Here is a 14,624-nt window from a genome sequence, read left to right as displayed (position 1 = left end):
TGGCCTGCAATGAATAAAGGCCAGAGTTGCTGGACCTGCTAGAATGTGCAGGACTGTGCCCCACAATGATTGTCCTGCATCCCTTGCAACTTTTGAATATCCTTTCAGTCACTCATTAGGTGAAAAACCTGTTGATACTTATTTGAACATAGAACCAGACTCACTTTACATATTAAGCAACATGTACTTTACATATAAACAGAAAGTATTTTTTCCATAGTTTTAATATATGCTAAATTGCTGCACTCAATATGCCAGCAAATTTGGAAAATGCAGCAGTGGCCACAGGACTGGAAAAAGTCAGTTTTCATTCCAATACCAAAAAAGGACAATGCCAAAGAATGCTCAAACTACTGCACAATTGCACTCATCTCACATTCTAGTAAAGTAATGCTCAAAATTCTCCAAGCCAGGCTTCAACAATACGTGAACCATGAACTTCCAGAGGTTCAAGCTGGTTTTAGAAAAAGCAGAGGAACCAGAGATCAAATCGCCAACATCTGTTGGATCATCAAAAAAGCAAGAGAGTTCCAGAAAAACATCTATTTCTGCTTTTTTGACTATGCCAAAGCCTTTGACTGTGTGGATCACAACAAACTGTGGAAAATTCTGAAAGAGATGGGAATACCAGACAACCTGACCTGCCTCTTGAGAAATCTGTATGCAGGTCAAGAAGCAACAGTTAGAACTGGACATGGAACAACAGACTGGTTCCAAGTAGGCAAAGAAGTATGTCAAGGCTGTATATTGTCACCCTGCTTATTTAACTTCTATGCAGAGTATATCATGAGAAACTGGGCTGGAGGAAGCATGAGCTGGAATCAAGATTGCTGGGAGAAATATCAATAATCTCAGATATGCAGATGGCACCATCCTTATGGCAGAAAGTGAAGAAGAACTAAAGAGACTCTTGATGAAAGTGAAAGAGGAGAGTGAAAAAGTCAGCTTAAAGCTCAATATTCAGAAGACTAAGATCATGGCATCTGGTCCCATCACTTCATAGGCAAATAGATGGGAAAACAGTGGCAGGCTTTATTTTTGGGGGCTCCGAAATCACTGCAGATTGTGATTGCAGCCATGAAATTAAAAGACGCTTACTCCTTGGAAGAAAAGTTATGACCAACCTACACAACATATTAAAAAGCAGAGCTATTACTTTGCCAGCAAAGATCCATCTAGTCAAAGTTATGGTTTTTCCAGTAGTCATGTATGGATGTGAGAGTTGGACTGTACCGAAAGCTGAGCGCCAAAGAATTGATGCTTTTGAACTGTGGTGTTGGAGAAGACACTTGAGAGTCCCTTGGACTGCAAGGAGATCCAACCAGTCCATTTTAAAGGAAATCAGTCCTGAATATTCATTAGAAGGACTGATGTTGAAGCTGAAACTCCAATACTTTTGCCACCTGATGTGAAGAACTGACTCATTTGAAAAGACCCTGATGCTGGGAAAGATTGAGGGCAGGAGGAGAAGGGGATGACAGAGGATGAGATGGTTGGATGGCATCACCGACTCGAAGGACATGAGTTTGAGTAAGCTCTGGGAATTGGTGATGGACAGAGTGGCCTGGCGTGCTGCAGTCTATGGGGTCGCAAAGAGTCAGACATGACTGAACGACTGTAACTGAAGAAAATTCTAGAAATGAGCCTACCACATAAATCAAAGTTGTTTTTTGGCTTTTCTTTTTTTTTGGCTTTTCTTTTTTTTTGGCTTTTCTTTTTTAACTTCAGCAAATATTGTTCATCCTTTTATAAAGTCACATCACTCATACCGTGGTGTGTGGTGTTTGAGTTGTAAAACAGCATCTTCTGTCAGTCTGCATTTTCTCCATAATTCACTGTGGCTTCTAATGCAGTATAATCATGTCAGTCATTTACATATTGAGATAGATATTACTTTATCATAAGTTACTGTCCTATTCTCTTTTAAACTATGTCTAGAGCATTGTATTGATATATTTTGAAATTATATATGTAGGTCAGTTACCTTATCTATGAATTTCATAATAGGTAAATGGCATTACAAAAATATTTCATATAAAAGGGGGTGTTGGGTCTGACAGACTTGAGAACCACCAACTTAGACAGTATTCTTATCACTTCCACCTTCTCTCTACTACTTTCATTCCACAGAGGGGCCCAGATAGAACACTGATTTGAAAAAATACCAGGTGAGTACAATTAAATGCCAAAGGAAGTGGTTCAGACTAGGTATCTGGGAAGAATTCTTTTGAAAGGTTGCTTAGTGGAAGCTCCAGGAATTAGGGAGGTTTCACAGCAATGAGATGCAAATAGGACTTTCAGAGGGGAGCAGGGCACAGAGGACAGGGAAAGGGAATCTTGCCCAGAGTTTTGCACACAGGGAGGACTACACACATGTGTTGAATGCAAAGGGGAGAACAGTCTTAGCCCACGCATGGTGCAGCCCGTGCCAGGCAACCACAGAGAGACACGGGCTACTGTGCACCTTCTGCTTCCTGAGAGGCTCAGAGGGGTTTCATTGGTTAGTTACGGATTTTATTGTTGCAGTGCTCTGATAATGGTTTATCATCATAGCCTGCTGCCGCTGCTAAGGAATAAATGTTTAATTTTCTAATTTAGTGACACTAAAAATGCTGATAGTAGAGTCATTAGTTTAAATATAAAGATTGAAAATCCCAGTAATCATGGTGAAAGTGAAAGTGAAGTCGATCAGTCGTGTCTGACTCTTTCAGACCCCATGGACTGTAGCCTACCAGGCTCCTCCCTCCATGGGATTCTCCAGGTAAGAATACTGGAGTGGGTTGCCATTGCCTTCTCCAGGGGACCTTCCCGATCCATGGATTGAACCTGGGTCTCCTGCATTGCAGGCAGACGCTTTAACCTCTGAGCCACCAGGGAAGCCCAGTAATCATGGTAGGAGATACTTAATTTGAAGTAAGCTACTGCTTTTTAACAATTAATATTGCCTAACATATTTTACAGAGAAGGCAATGGCAACCCACTTCAGTACTCTTGCCTGGAAAATCCTATGGGCAGAGGAGCCTGGTAGGCTGCGGTCTATGGGGTCATGAAGAGTCGGACATGACTGAGCGACTTCACTTTCACTTTTCACTTTCATGCATTGGAGAAGGAAATGGCAACCCACTCCAGTGTTCTTGCCTGGAGAATCCCAGGGATGGTGGAGCCTGGCGGGCTGCCGTCTATGGGGTCGCACAGAGTCGGACACGACTGAAGCAACTTAGCAGCAGCAGCAACACATATTTTAAGTGTTCCATACTTGTACCAGTGGCATTAAAGCTCTGACTAGTTAGACCCCCATATCCGGATGCTTTTGACTGCAAACACTTTTTAAGAAAACAGAACAACTAACGCTGACTTTTAAAATAAGGACTTCTGTAATGTCCCAGAAGAGAATTCCAAAGACAGGACAATTCCTGGGCTGGTAAAATCAGTGATTCAATGCCCTAAAGGATCCTGGCTGTCTCCCTCTTTCTTCTCAGTGATCCTGGGCAATTCAGCATAGCCTCTGAAGTTGGCTCCCTCTGTGATCCTGAGATGTGTATGAATTGCCAGCTCATACACAGAAGCCCAGACACAGAAAAAGAAATGTGACTCTCTTGGTTTTTTTTTTTTAAGTTTGAGAGAAATCCCCCAAGAAAATTCCTCAAAAGATTTTCCCTCAGATTTTATCAGCCAGATTTGCATGACATGCTCATGCTTGAACCAAGGGGATAAGATCAAATGTGTTGGGTGTGGTCTAATCACTCTCCATCCTCTGGAGCTGAGGGGAGGGTCTCAGGTTGGAATGAACCGCTGACAGCAAGGAGAAGCAGAGCACAGTTGTGGAGGAAGCAACTACAGTGTCCACCACTAGGGGTTTCCAAATTGTTTTCTGTTGAGCAGTCTTTGGAGGTGCAGGGGAAAAAGGAGTTCTTTGGTCAATAAACATGGAAAAGGGTGCATTATATCACTTCCTAGAAATTCACAATGTCATCAGCGTATTAAAGGCTCTGAGAAAGCCTTTACTTTGAGTTTATCCCAGAATTTTTCAGACACGTTTCACCATGTAAACTTCTGTTTTTTAAAATCTATGAAGTGGTGTTCCGTAAAACGTCTGTTCGTGAGATACTAGGTTGCATACTGGATATTCATTTGGTTTTTGTAACTATTTTAGTTGTCAATAAGTTTTTGTGCAGGTATGTGGGAAGAAGAATTTTAGATGGTTTTAATTTGGAGTATTTTCCTACTTTTTTAAAGAGCATAAAAATGTTGCAGAATTCATTTGTTCTCTTCTCTGAATTAGACAGGGTGTGGTGGCTGGGCTGGGCTTGAGACTGACTTGTTTGCTGAAACTAGATCTGTGAAAAGATCTAGATTCGAGATCCGTTGTTTTCATTCTTTAGTCTTTGGAGCAAACAAAAGTTAAGTCTGTTGGCTAGGGTGAGTTCCAGATAAGATGTCCAGGCTTTCTATTATTTTGTGTTCCTGCAGAACACAGGGACAAGAACAATGCAAAGAGACTACCCAAGTCACATGGATTAAGCCACCCAAGGGCAACATAATGGTTAATAATGTCCAACAATAAGATAGGTGGCCTCACTTAGGCCACTAACCAGTTTTAGAACTTTGAACTTAGAAAGTTTTTCCATGTGCCCAACCTGCTCACTTAACAATATACTTGGACATTCTTTATATGTACAAGGCCCTGGGAGATTCAAAGGTGAACAAAATCAGAAGCATGATTATTGCTTTAACAAGTGCACTACCTAATTGGTGTCAAGATACAAGACCAAATGTTAAAAATGATAGGATAGCTAAATGACATAGGGCAATCTCAGAAGAAAGTCACCGGATATTATTAAAGCTACATGAGACCCACCTTGAATTTCTGCTTAAAAAGTTATTTTCCTATTTCTGGTCCTCACTAGAAACAAAGATCATGTTACAAACCATTGTACAAGAACTGTTAACATAATTTAGTTGGCAGGGGCCCCTGCTTAACCTGTGTTTCTCTTTTGGATTATCTTCTTCCTATGAAAGTTCCTATGAATTACAAATAAGTAATTATACACACATATATATTACAGTCAATGCTAAGCTCTTTGTTCACACCAAAAGAGCTTTTATATACATAGTGTGAGTAGAGAAGCAAATATAAATCTGTTTCTTATTTATACAGAAAAATATGTGGAACTTTTTAAACCATTGGTACATCAAGAAAGTGGGGGTTTTTAGAAAAGATTTTTAGATATGTTTTAGTTTCTATGAATAGATTAGGGGAGAAAATTACTTTGGATTTTCTGGAACCACCTCTTCTGCTCTCTCCCCTGTTTTCATTTGGACCTGTCCTTCCCTTTGGCTTCATCGCTCATGCCTTGCTCAATTTGGATGATGCTTCCAGCAGTTCCTCCTAAGTGCAGGACCTTTTGGAAGGGAACTTTGTTTTATTGGATTGGAGTTTGGGCTCAAACCGCTTCAACTCCATCAGGCCTTTCGCCAAAACACTGACCAGCAGGCTGGGGTCCTGGAACAGCCAGGCTCACTCATTACAGGCTGCTCTTCTCAGAACGACTCCTTGTACTATCACAGAAAGAGCATCTCTTCCTCTTCATCTCTTTCCGCCTAGCCTCTTAGTGGGCCAGACCTTCCAGATCTAGCATACAGGGACTAAAAGGCAAAACTCAGGAGCTTTATTTGTTCCCGGCAGTCTTTCACACGTGAATGGTACAAGAGTATTGATAGCTGAGGAGTTTAACGTATCTCTGGACCATGTCTTTTTGAGATTTGATCACTCAGGAGCTAGAAGTACACAGGAACTGGATCACTCAGGAGCTGGAAGTAATTCATGAGAACTGCATTGGAGAAATGGAGGAATGATGTACTCTTTGGATCCAGACTGGGTGGGTGGCTTCTACTTCATATTGCAATTGCTTGTCCAGAAATGACAGTTGCTCTCATTGGTATAGCTTTAGGTATAAGTGGTATGGAAACACAGTTTATTGAACTTCTTGTTGAGGTAGATTAAAAGAGATGATGGGTGAAGCTACCAAAACATAGTGAAGTAGTGCCTCATTTTTTAGTAGAATTTCATTAAAGAAGCTGAACCCTGATGCCTGTTACATAACCCTCTGCTTGTAAGAGTGCTCCCTGGCATGAAGGGTAGTGTCCTTCTTGACCTGCAAGTGACTAACCTAGTAGTCTATATAGATGAAGACATCATCATTATTGTGGTTGTTGTTCAGTTGCTCAGTCATGTCCAACTCTTTGTGACCCCCTTGGACTGCAGCCTGCCAGGCTTCCTGTCCCTCACCGTCTCCTGGAGTTTGCCCAAGTTCATGTCCATTTAATCGGTGATGCCATCCAACCATCTCATCCTCTGTCGCCCTCTTCTCCTCCTACTTTCAGTCTTTCCCAGCATCAGGGTCTTTTCCAATGAGTCAGCTCTTCCCATCAGGTGGCCAAAGTATTGGAGCTTCAGCTTCAGCATCAGTCCTTCTAATGAATATTCAGGATTGATTTCCTTTAGGATGAACCAGTTTGACCTTCTTGATTTCCAAAGGGCTCTCAAGAGTCTTCTCCAACACCACAATTCAAAAGCATCAATTCTTCATCATTCATCCTTCTTTATGGTCCAACTCTCACATCCGTACATGACTACTGGAAAAACCATAGCTTGGCCTAGACAGACCTTTGTTGGCAAAGTAATGCCTCTGCTTTTTAATACGCTATCTAGGTTTGTCATAGCTATTCTTCCAAGGAGCAAGCATCTTTTAATTTTGTGGCTGTAGTCACCATCTGCTGTGATTTTGGAGCCCCCCAAAATAAAGTCCGTCACTGTTTTCCATTGTTTCTCCATCTATTTGCCATGAAGTGCTGGAACCAGATGTCATGATCTTAATTTTCTGAATGCTGAGTTTTAAGCCAGCTTTTTCATTCTCTTCTTTCACTTTCATCAAGAGGCTCTTTAGTTCCCCTTCACTTTCTGCCATAAAAGTGGTGTCATCTGCATATCTGACATTGATATTTCTCCCAGAAATCTTGATGTAGCTTGTGCTTCCTCCAGCCCAGCATTTCATATGAAGTATTCTGAATATAAGTTAAATAAACAGGGTTACAGTGTACAGCCTTGATGTACTCCTTTCCCAATTTGGAACCAGTGTGTTCAGCGTCCAGTTCTAACTGTTGCTTCTTGACCTGCATACAGGTTTTGCAGGAGGCAGGTAAGGTGGTCTGGTATTCCCATCTCTCTAAGAATTTTCCACAATTTGTTATGATCCATACAATCAAAGGCTTTAGCATAGTCACTGAAGCAGAAGTAGATGTTTTTCTGGAATTCTCTTGCTTTTTCTTTGATCCAATGGATGTTGGCAATTTATTCTCTGGATGTTCTGCCTTTTCTAAATCCAACGTGAACATCTGGAAATTCTCAGTTCACATACTGTTCAAGCCTGACTTGGAGAATTTTGAGCATTACTTTGCTAACACGTGAAATGAGTGCAATTGTGCAGTAGCTTGAACATTCTTTGGCGTTGCCTTTCTTTGGGATTGGAATGAAAACTGACCTTTTCCAGTCCTGTGGCCACTGCTGAGTTTTCCAAATTTTCTGGCATATTGAGTGCAGCACTTTCACAGCATCACCTTTTATGATTTGAAATAGCTCAGCTGAAATTCCATCACCTCCACTAGCTTTGTTTGTAGCGATGCTTCTTAAGGCCCACTTGACTTCGCACTCCAAGATGTCTGGCTCTAGGTGAGTGATCACACCATCATGGTTATCTGGGTCAGTAAGATCTATTTCTTCTGTGTATTCTTGCCACTTCTTCTTAATATCTTGTTTCTGTTAGGTCCATACCATTTCTGTCCTTTATTGTGCACACACCATCTTTGCATGAAATGTTCCCTTGGAATCTCTAATTTTCTTGAAGAGATCTCTAGTTTTTCCCATTCTTTGTTTTCCTCTATTTCTTTGCATTTTTCACTTAGGAAGACTTTCTACTCTCTCTTTGATATTCTTCGAAACTCTGCATTTAGATGGGTATATCTTTCCTTTTCTCCTTTGCGTTTTGCTTCTCTTCTTTTCTCAGCAGCTTGTAAAGCCTCTTCAGACAGCCATTTTGCCTTTTTGAATTCCTTTTTCTTGGGGATGCTTTTGATCACCGCCTCCCATACAATGTCACAAACTTCCATCCATAGTTCTTCAGGCACTCTATCGGGTTTAATCCCTTGAATCTATTTGTCAGTCCCACTGTATAATCATAAGGGATTTGATTTAGGTCATAGCTTAATGGCCTAGTGGTTTTCCCTACTTTCTTCAATTAAGTCTGAATTTTGAAAGACCATAGCCTTGACTATACAGACCTTTGTCAGCAAAGTGATGCCTTTGCTTTTTAACACAGTCTAAGTTTGTCATAGCTTTCCTGCAAAGAGGCAATCATCTTCTAATTTCATGGCTGCAGTCACCATCCGCAGTGATTTTAGAGCCCAAGAAAAGGAAATCTGTAGATGTCATCTTCTGTCTTAAGAGAGACCATCAAATGAATGAAATAAAGGTTATTAAACATATTATTTACACTAGAAACACACATTCAAGCACATAGAAATTGCAGAGGAAAGAGAAAAACAATAGAATGCACATTTATTGAGAGTCTACTATGGGCCAGCCACTCTGCTGGGCACAACACATATTTCTTATTTAATCCTTAAGCTCTGAGATAGATGCTATTTTTGGCATTTTATAGATAATAAAACAAGATAACAAAATAAGTTTCAGTAACTTATCCAAGGCTGCACAGTTCAAAGGCAGTTGCTGCTGTTGTTCGGTCACTAAGTCATGTCCAACTCTTTGTGACCCCATGAACTGCAGCAAAGGCAGAAGGGCTGGATTTCAAGCCTAAGTCTGTCTCCAAAATTCGTGTTCCTTCTGTTGCACCTTGTTGATATGGCTGATGTGGAGGTGAATGTTAGAACTCAATTATTAGGGATCAAAGTGGCATTAGTCTTGTGAAATTTAACCAGCTCAATGTCTATGTTCTTTTCTGCAATGTGATGAGAATATAATGGGAAACATCATGGAATCAACTCATGGGGACCCTTGTTTTTTGTTTTTAGAATATCAGTTGTCTTTTTACTTATTTGGCTGCACTGGGACTTAGTTGCAGCACGCATGATCTTCGATCTTTAGTTGCAACATGTAAGGTCTTCAGTTGCAACATGTAGGATCTGGTTCCCTGACTTGGGATCAAACCTGGGCCCCCTGCATTGGGAGCATGGAGTCTTAGCCACTGGACCACCAAAGAAGTGCCAGGGGGACCCTTGTTAATCAAGCTTTTTCTGTTCTTGGACGTTAGGAAGGTTTTTTGTGCTGTCATGTCTATCTCTTTGTGACCCCGTGGACTGTAGCCCAACAGACTCCCCGTCCATGGGATTTCCCAGGCAAGAATACAGGAGTGGGTTGCCATTTCCTCTTCCAGAAGATCTTCCTGGCCTAGAGACGGGACCTGCCTCTCCTGAGTCTCCTGCATTGGCAGGTGGATTCTTTACTGCTGGGCTACTTGGGAAGCCCTTTTCTTCTCTTGGACATTAGAAAGGTATCCTCTCTTAAACAATGTTGAGGTTGGGGATTAGGTTCCCCCACACACTTTTTCTTTTCTTTTAAGATTGATTTATTTGTGGCTGTGTTGAGTCTGTTGCTGCATAGGGGCTTTTCTCTAGTTACGGCGAGCGGAGGCTACTCCCTAGTTGCAGTGTGTGGGCTTCTCATTGCAGTGGCGTCTTTTGTTGGGGAGCACGGACTCCAGGCACACAGGCTTTAGTAGTTGCAGCACATGGGCTCAGTAGTTGCTCTTCAAGGTCTCTAGAGCCCTGGCTCTGTAGTTGTGGTCCACGAGCTTAGTTGCCCTGAGGCATGTGGGATCTTCCTGGACCAGGGATCAAACCAGGATCCCCTGCCTTGCAAGGTGGATTCTTAAACACTAGGCCCCCAGGGGAGCCCCCTTCAAACACTTTTGAAGCTACCTCTTGGGGTGACTACAAATCTGCACTGCTCCTGTATCTATCATCCTCACTGATGGTCAGCACACTGGTACCATGATGAACTGTATTAATTTACTTCCTACTGCTTCTCCCTACTCCTAGATATTTATATAAGAAAAAAAAGATCCTTGACCTCTACCTCACATCTTACAGAAAAATTATTTCGAGGTGGATCATAGAAAAAAGCTAAAACTAAAATCTATTAGAAGAAAATAAAGGTGACTATCTTCACACCTTGGGGTAGTCAAGGGTTTCTTAGGATATATATATCCTAGTATATATTTAGTATATATACACATACTAAAAATGGAAAAATTGGACCTCATCAAAATTAAGAAATAATTTGTGATGCATATATATGACAAAGGACTTATATTGAGAATATGTAAAGAATGCATAAAACACCTTAAAAGTAGAAAGAAGTCTTAGATACTACACAGAAAGAGATAATACTAATGATCTTTCATGTACTAATAAGCACCCGAAAAAATGTTCAACGTCGTTGGTCAGCTTGGAAATGCAAATTAGAGCCATATTGAGATACCAGTACGTTTGTATTAGAATTGCTAAAATTTTTAAAAAGATTGATGATATTTTTAATATATTTTTATTGAAGTATAGTTTATTTACAATGTTGTGTTAATTACTGCTGTACAACAAAGTGACAGTTACAGATATATTGATACATTCATTTTTATATATCTTCCATTATGGTTTCTGTCATATTTTAGATTCCAAATATAAGTGATATCATATGGTATTTGTCCTTCTCTGACTTAACTTCATTTGGTATGAATCTCTAGTTGCATATAATCTCTAGTTGTATCCATGTTGCTGCAAATGGCATTTCTTTTTTATGGTGGAGTAGTATTCCTTTGTATATTTGTACCACGTCTTCTTTATCCATTCATCTGTTGATTGACGTTTAGATTGTTTCCATATCTTGGCTATTGTGAATAGTGCTGTTATGAACATAGCGGGTGGAGGGTGCATATATCTTTTTGAATTATGGTTTTGTCTGTATATATTCCCAGGAATGGGATTGCTGGATCATGTGGTAATTCTATTTTTAGTTTTCTGAGGAACTGCCATACTGTTAGTAGCTACACCAACTAACACTCCTGCCAACAGTGTAAGAGGGTTTCCTTTTTTCCACATCCTCTCCAGCTTTTGTTATTTGTCAACTTTCTAGTGATGGCCATTCTGACTGGTGTGAGGTGGTACCTCATTGTAGCTCTTATTTGCATTTCTCTAATAATTAGTGATGTTGAGCATCTTTTCATATGCCTGTTGGCCATCTGTATGTCTTCTTTGGAGAAATGTCTATTTAGATCTTCAGCCCAGTTTTTTTTAACTAGTTAAGATTCATGTAAGCATATCATGAGTAAAAGAAATCATATTAATCATACCTTGAGAAGAGAGCATGGTTTTTGTTTTTTGAATTTTTATTAGAATATAGTTGATTTACAGTGTTGTATTAGTTCCAGGTGTACAACAAAGTGAATCGGTTATACACATACATCCACTCTTTTTAGATTCTTTTCCCGTAAGTCATTGCAGAGTAGAGTTCCCAGTGCTATATACCCTGTCCTTACTAGTTATCTATTTTATATATGTATATAGTACTGTGTATATGTCAAGCCCAACCTCCCAATTTATTCCTCCCCTCCTTATCCCTTAGAAACTTAAGGTTGCTTTTGTTTTCTGAAACTCTATTTCTGTTTTGTAGATAAGTTCATTTGTACCCTTTTTTTAAGACTTCAATGTATAAGCAATATCATATGATATCTGTCTTTCTCTGACTTCATTCATTATGACAATCTCTAGGTCTATCTGTGTTGCTGAAAATGGCACTATTTTATTATTTTTTATGGCTTAATAATATTCATACACACACACACACACACACACACACCATCTTCTTTATCCATTTCTCTGTTGATGGACATTTAAGTTGCCTTCATGTCTTGGCTATTGTAAATAGTACCAAAGTGAACATTGGGGTGCATGTATCTTTCTGAGGTATGGTTTTCTCCAGATACATTCCCAGGAGTGGGACTGCTAGGTCATATGGTAGCTCTATTTTTAGTTTTTTAAGGAACCTCCATACTTTTGTCTGTAGTGGCTATACCAATTTACGTTCCTTGCAATAGCGTCAGAGGGCTTCCTTTCCTCCACGTCCACTCGAACATTCATTATTTGCAAACTTTTTGATGATGGCCATTCTGACTGGTGTGAAGTGACACCTTGCTGTAGTTTTGCTTTGCATTTCTCTAATATTTAGTGATGTTGAGCATCTTTTCATGCACCTATTGACCATCTGTATGCCTTCTTTGGAGAAATGTCTATTTAGGTCTCCTACCCATTTTTTAATAGGGTTGTTTGTTTTTTATTGTTGAGTTGTGTGAGCTGTTTGTATATTTTGGAAGTTAATCCCTTGTTGGTCTCATCATTTGCAGATATTTTCTCCATACTGTAGGTTGTCTTTTCATTTTGTTTATGGTTTGCCTTGCTGCGTAAAAGCTTGTAAGTTTGATTAGGTCCCAGTTGTTAATTTTTGTTCTTATTTCTATTGATTTGGGAGACTGACACAAGAAAGCATTGGTACAACTTACAAGAAGATTGACAATATTAAATGTTACTGAATTTCAAAGCAACTGGACTCTCATGAACTACTCAGAGTAGAAAATGATATGTAATTAGAAAACTCTTAGGCAGTTTCTTTTAAAGAGAAAATATATCTTATGATGTAACAATTCCATTTCTAACTATTCTTTATACAAAAGAAATGAAAATATATGTCCTCAACAAAACTTATACAAAAATGTTTATAGTAGCATGATTCATAGTAGCCCCAAACAGAAAGAACCCCAAATGTCCATCAACAAATGACTAAATAGTGGTATAGTTATACAATGGAATATTATTCAGAAATAAAAAGAAACAAACTGATATATCCAATATGGATGACTCTTAAAACATTATGTTGTGCCAAAGAATCCAGACACAAAAAAGTACAAACTGCATCATTCTATTTAAATGGAATTCCAAAAAGACAAAACTAATATTTGGTGATAGAAAACAGAACAGTGGTTGCCTTTGTGAGTGTGGGGGTATTAACTAGAAAGGAGAATGAGGGAATTTTCTGGAGTGATGAATTTGTCCTGTTTCTTGATTTGGGCTTTGTTAATAAGGATATATAGGCTTCCCAGGTGGCTCAGTGCTAAGAATCTGCCTGCCAATGCCGGAGACACAGATTTGATCCCTGGGTTGGGAAGATCCTCTGGAGTAGGAAATGGCAACCCACCCTATATTCTTACTGGGAAAATTCCATGGACAGAGGAGCCTGGCAGGCTACAGTTCATGGGGTTGCAAAGAGTTGGACACAACTGCGCATACACACACGCACCTGGCAAGTTTTCAAAGTCCTTTGAACTGTATAGTTAAGATGTCTTCATACTGCTGCTTATGAGTTATGCCAACAGATATTTAATCATACATTTACAACTAAAATATGGCACCTGCAGCTGAATTCAGTCAAATCTTGAACATCTTGTTTATAATTTAAGGTCTGTAGGTTTCAATTAATTTAGGTTAATCTTACAACCAAAAGAAAAGCTTGTTACATGTTTGCATTTTCTTGAAGGACCAGATCTTTCAAAGAGGGACTCCCAGGACCAACCAATGCATAGAAGAGAATGAATGCAGAGGACAAGACCTGAGTAAGGCAAAAGTCTAAAATGCTTAAAGTGTGTCTTCTTCCTCCTCAGTATTCCTTCTACCATACTCTCTGTGTGTTGGACCTACCCAGTCAATCTTCCCCACCACCACAAGAGAGATCCTTTAAGAGCAATTTCATAGCTCAAAAATTCTACTTTTCATAAAACACTGGGGCACAGTTTAGCCAAGTTCTTTACCACTCTGTAACAAGGATTGCTGCTGCTTCAGTTTCCAATTTCCGTTCTCCTGTTTCTCATTTCCGTCTGAGAACTCACCAGAATGGTCTTTAATGTTTATATTCCTACCAGAATTCTGTTCATGATTACTTACACTCTTTATTCTAAGAAGATGGAAGCTTTCCCTCAGTTCTCTTTTCCTTCTGAGCCCTCACTAGAATTGCCCTTAATCTTTTATGTTTCTAGCACACACATCTTCCAGCCTCTACCCACTACCCAGTTCTGAAGCCCCTTCTATATTTTTAGGTGTTTGTTACTGCCACAGCCCACTTCTTGGTCCAAAGTATGTATTAGTTTGCTCAAGTTTCTGTAACAAAATACCAGAAATGGTGGCTTAAATCACAGAAATTTATTTTCTCAGAGTTCTGGAGGCTGTGAAGTCCAAGATCAGTCTGGCAGAGTCAAGTTTTCTGTAAACACTGCCTTCTTGGCTTGCAGATGATCGCCTTCTTGCTGTGTCCTCACATGGTGGGAAGAGGGGTTGTGGGGGAGAGAGAGAAAAGAGGGAAGCAAAAGAGGGAGGATAAAGAGGAGGGAGTAGGGAGCGGGGAGACAGAAGGGACAGCCTGCGCGTGCGCTCTAGCGCCTCTTCTTACTGGAATACGGATGTTATTGGATCAGGGCCCACCCGTATGACCTCATTTAACCTTGGTTATG

The 14,624-nt window shown here is 40.0% G+C and overlaps 1 long non-coding RNA gene across 2 annotated transcripts in view; it reads left to right on the top strand.

The window, feature by feature from the left end:
- Positions 1-14,624, top strand: part of LOC122685374 — an 84,659-nt gene that overhangs the window by 66,625 nt on the left and 3,410 nt on the right. For both annotated transcript variants that reach the window (XR_006338368.1, XR_006338367.1), the window contains exon 3: positions 13,658-13,733. This is a non-coding gene — a long non-coding RNA (uncharacterized LOC122685374). The remainder of the gene's footprint in view (positions 1-13,657; positions 13,734-14,624) is intronic.

This window comes from Cervus elaphus, chromosome 28 (genome assembly GCF_910594005.1).
Source record: "Cervus elaphus chromosome 28, mCerEla1.1, whole genome shotgun sequence".
Lineage (NCBI taxonomy): Eukaryota > Metazoa > Chordata > Mammalia > Artiodactyla > Cervidae > Cervus > Cervus elaphus.
Note: the sequence above shows the minus strand (reverse complement) of the source record. Positions and strands in the feature narration are given on the sequence as shown.